The sequence below is a fragment of the Rhea americana genome, unplaced genomic scaffold (genome assembly GCF_003343005.1).
Source record: "Rhea americana isolate MKP2758 unplaced genomic scaffold, rheAme1 scaffold_472, whole genome shotgun sequence".
NCBI classification, from domain to species: Eukaryota; Metazoa; Chordata; class Aves; order Rheiformes; family Rheidae; genus Rhea; species Rhea americana.
In genome coordinates, this window is record NW_028186615.1 from 44803 (window position 1) to 49593 (window position 4791).

General features: G+C 66.4%; 1 protein-coding gene across 5 annotated transcripts in view; it reads right to left on the minus strand.

Moving 5' to 3' along the window:
• Window positions 1–2487, minus strand: part of TRIM3 (tripartite motif containing 3) — a 13275-nt gene extending 10788 nt beyond the window's left edge. For 2 of the 5 annotated variants that reach the window (XM_085316574.1, XM_085316571.1), the window contains exon 1: window positions 674–982. The gene's annotated coding sequence lies outside the window, so the exon portion shown is untranslated. Of the gene's footprint in view, window positions 1–673; window positions 984–2309 lie in introns of those variants that run through there. The other 3 variants (XM_085316573.1, XM_085316572.1, XM_085316575.1) reach the window with 3 other exon arrangements.
• Window positions 2488–4791: the final 2304 nt, after the last annotated feature.

Sequence of the window (4791 nt, forward strand, 5' to 3'; positions counted from 1 at the left end):
CCGGCACCGGCACCGGCACCGGGACCCGGCGGCACCGCATCCCGGGGGCACCGGCACGGGGGGACACCGGGACCGGGGGAGGGGCACCGGGACCCCGGCGGCACCAGCACCAGACAGCATCGGGACCCGGCTGCACCAGGACCGGGGGGGGCACCGGGCCCCACGCGCGGCAGTGGAGGCATCGGCTCCCACCGCGGCTCACAGTGCTGCTGCCCCACCCGTGCCCCAGGGGCCGCAGCAGTGCGGAGGCCCAGTGCCCAGCGCCCCTTCGGTCCCGGCGAGCGGGGCTGCACCCGCCCCATGGCCTGGGCCAGAGCCGAAGCTGACCCTCGTCTTCCCTCCCAATCCCGTGCCAGCCTGTTCCTGCCCCCCATTCCCATCCATACCAGCCTGTTCCTGCCTCCCATCCCGTCCATACAAGCCTGGTCCTGACCCCCATCCCCATTCATACCAGCATGCTCCTGCCCCCTATCCCCATGCATACCAGTATGCTACTGGCCCCCATCGCCATCCATACCAGCCTGCTCCTGKCCCCCATCCCCATCCATACTAGCTTGCTCCTGTCCTCCATCCGAGAGACACTCGTGCTGTGTCCCCAACCCACCTCTTCCCCAGGGCTCAGCCCCGCTGTCACCTTCAGTCCACCCGGCCCAGCACGGCACGGTTCACTCACCCGCAAGGCAGCCTCGCACCAGCCGGTTCGGTTCAGCCGCCGCCGCGGGCAGCCGATGCCGGCGGGGCGGGAGCGCGCATCGCCGCCGCGGCTCGGCCCGGCTAGGCTCGGCCCAGCCTGGCCCGACTCGGCCCGGCCCGGCCCGGCCCGGCCCGACCTGGCTCGGCTCGGCTCGGCCCGGCCCGGTTCGGCTAGGCTCGGCTAGGCTCGACCAGACTCGGCTCGGCCCGGCCCGGATCGGAGGGGCTCGGCCCGGATCGGCGCGGCAGGGACTGCGCCAGGGCTGGGCTCCGACCGCAGCCGCATCTGCCAGACCGGCCCGCACCACCGGCTGCGGGGGGCGGCGGCCGCTCGCTCTTTAGCCCGGGCCCGCTCGGGACCCCTTCGCGGCCCCCAGGATCCCCCCGCGGCTCCGCATTTCCCGGCGTGTTCCCAGTCCCGCGGGACCGCGGGGGGCGGAGGGTCCCGTGCGGGCGAAGGGGAGAAGGAGAGCAGGACCCACCCACCCCCCACCGGTAGGAATGGTCGGGTCCGGGCTGTGGCTCTGCAGTGGGGGGGGGCTCCGGGCGCGCCCCCTGCATCCCTGGGGTACCCGGCTGTCGCCACGGCAACCGCATCCACGCCGGTACCCCCACTTCAAAGCGGAGGGCACCCTGGCCTTGCGCTGTGCACCCCAGGAGGAAAAAGCTGCCCCCCCCATCACACCCCACTGTAGCATAGGCCCGGAGCCCTGGGCGCATCCAGGTGGGGTGCACCTCCCCAYCACACCGCGAGTGGGGAGTGTGCTACCCCTTGCTCACACCCTTAAGTGTTCCCCCAGTGCACCCCACACTTGTGGCCACATGCCTGCCCCATTGCATGTATACGAGATGCACACCACTGGGTGCAAGCACTGCACTTGCGTATCCACTCACCCCACACCACTGCGTGTGTGTGTGTGTGTGTGCGCAYGTGCGTGTGTGTGTGCATCAGTGTGCACCTGTAGGTGTGCACACTGCGGATGTGTGCAGGTGGGAACAGCAGCATAAGTGGATATGTGCACATGCTCTCCACACCTGTGTGAAAGTCTGTGGACACGTGACACTGGTGTGTGCATACACTCCCAACCTGTGCAGGTCTGTGTGTGTGCATGCTGCATGCCTGTGCACGTGCACTCCCACCTGCACAGGTGTGTCTGTGCATGTGCATGCTGCACCCCTGTGCATGTGCACTCCCACCTGCACAGGTGTGTCTGTGCATGTGCATATGCACCTCCACCCACAGAGGTGTGTCTGTCTCCACCTGTGTTTCTGAGTGCTCAGCATCTGTGTGCACTCCTGCACAGGTTTACAGARGCAAGCCCATGCTCATCTCTGAGTGTGTGCATGTGTGTGCCCACACGCAAGTGCAGTGACACCCTCTCCCYTGCTGYCCCCCACCTCTCCACTGGCTCATCCTTAGGGCCTTGAGGGAGTGCACAGTGCCCCCAAAGAGCCTTGGGGTGGGCATGTGCGTGCCAGGCCTTTTGGTGATGCTGCACCCTCGTAGCTGCCAGTGCTGGCTTCTGCTGCAGCTGTGCTCAGYAGCAACAGCCCATGCCCCTGCCCCACACACCCTAGCCCCGCATGTCCCAGCCCAGCGCTCTAGCCCCACACACCTTGCAGCATGCAGTGGAATCACCTCACCATAGGAGCTGTCAGTCCGTGGCATCCGTCCTGGGGCACCCTCAGTGCCTGTGCTGCAGCACAAGGGGGTGGCGCAGGGGGCTGCAGGGCTGGGGCTGCCCAGGCTGCAGGGCGTCACGAGCCAGCCTGCCCAGCAACTGCAGGATGCTCCAGCCCCAAGGAGGAAGCAGGAAGGGTGCAGGGAGGTGGGCGGATGGGCGTGTGCRGACAGAGGAATGAGTCCATGTGTGTGGCTGTGGGGATGTGCAYGCATTCTCGTGTGTGCACAGAGTCCGGACAGGCTGCTGAGGGCTGGCCCCTGGCCTGAGTGCTGTCAGGCAAACGACTCCCAGGAGCTGCATGGAGCAGGCAGTAAGGAGCCATTTCTCTGCAACAATGCTTACTCCATACGGCAGCCCTGGTGGAGGGCCAGACCCAGGCACAGCAGGAACTGGCTGGACCACATTCCCATGCCAGCTGCCCTGGAGCCAGCCAGCAGGGCCAGTGCTGCTGCCACTGRGACCAGAGCTGCTCCATGGGGCACAAGCCTGGAGAGCTCCTGAGTGAGGACTATGGGTACACAGAGAAGAAGATGGGGATAGGACCAGCCAGCAGAGATGAAGCAAGGGTACRTCATGCCTGACCARCCTGATCACCCAGCTCTCTGAAAAGTCACTGGATTTGTGGCTGAAGGGAGAGCAGTGGATGTCATTTACCTTGACTTTAACAAGGTTTTTGACACATCTCTCACAATATCCATGTCAGGATGTCACAGTCTGGACGGGTGGATAACCAAGTGGGTACAAAACATGTTGGACTGTTGGGGTCTGAGGGATGGTTCATGGGCTGTGCTCTGCCTGAAGCCTGGTGACAAGYGGCACATCACAGGGGTCTGTCCTGGGACCTCCCCTGTTTAGTGCCTTTACCAATGACCCGATGCAGGCAGAGTGCACGCTCACAGTTTCCAGATGACACCAAACTGCATCAGGGGAAAGTAGGTGACATGCTCAAGGGCAGAAGTCCATCCAGAAGGTCCTGGACAGGCTGGAGGAATGGGCTGACAGGAACTCCATRAAATTYAGCAWGAACAAATGCCARGTCTTGCCCCTGAGAAGGAAGATTCCCCAGCAACAACACAGGCTGGGAAAAGCAGCTCCGGGGAAAAGGTCCTGGGGGTGTCAGTGGGCAGTAAGTGGAGCAAGGTTGAAACAGAAGGAGGTGCAGACTGGATACTGGGAAAAGTTTTCTCCTCATGGGAACAGTCCAGTACTGGAGCAGGTTGCCCACAGAGATTTGAGAAACCTCCATCCTTGGAGGTTTTTCACAACACAACCAGATAGTCATGAGCAGCCTGGTCTGACCCCAGCACTGCCCCTACTTGGAGCAGCAAGTTGGTTGGATCAGAGACCTCCCAGGGTCCCTCCGCCCCGAACTGCTCGGTGACCCTCCTCCCCCCCTCCCCCCGAGTGGCTTTCCATGTGGGCTTGGGCACACTCCCACCTCCCGCAGCTCCTCCAATGGTGGTCGGACCCCCGAGGGCGCCGGGGGCAGGAGGTGGCTGGGATGGGCATCAGGAGCCCCGGAGCCAGTCCCGGAGGGGACGAGGAGGCGGCCGCGCTTCCCCGCAGCCTGGCACCGCCCGGCCGTGGGCACACAAAGACGGCACTCAGGGRCGGCGAGGGCCAGCTCAGCTGGGCTGTGGCCCCGGGCCAGGCCGGGTGGCCCCAGGCGGCCGCCCCCGAGAGGGCAGGATACTGGCGCCGCGGCCAGGGGGCTCTGAGCACCCGCCGATCTTGCCCCAGGGACACCGCACCGGGTCCCCAGGGCTGGGGCGTAGCCAGAGTTTGCGCTGTCGGGGTCCCGCAGAGCAGGGCACGGCGCGGTGCAGGGCACGGCATAGAGCGGGGCACGGCGCGGCGCAGGGCATGGCGCGGAGCGGAGCAGGGCAAGGCGCGGAGCAGGGCACGGCGCGGTGCAGGGCACGACGCGGAGCAGGGCACGGCACAACGTAGGGCACGGCGCGGAGCGGGGCACGGAGCAGAGCAGGGCATGGCACGGAGCGGGGCACGGCGCGGTGCAGGGCACGACGCGGAGCGGAGCACGACGCGGAGCAAGGCATGGCATAGAGCGGAGTACGGCGCGGAGCTGGGCACGGCGTGCAGCAGGGCACGGCATAGAGCGGAGCACGGCGTGGAGTGGGGCACGGCGCGGTGCAGGGCACGGCACGGCATAGGGCACGGCGCGGTGTAGGGCACGGCATAGAGCGGAGCACGGCGTGGAGTGGGGCACGGCGCGGTGCAGGGCACGGCACGGCATAGGGCACGGCGCGGTGTAGGGCACGGCGCGGAGCGGGGTACGGCACGGAGCGGAGCACGGAGCGGTGCAGGGCACGGCACGGAGCGGAGCACGGCGCGAAGCAGGGCACGGCACGGCATAGGGCATGGCACGGGGCATGGAGCGGTGTAGGGCACGGCG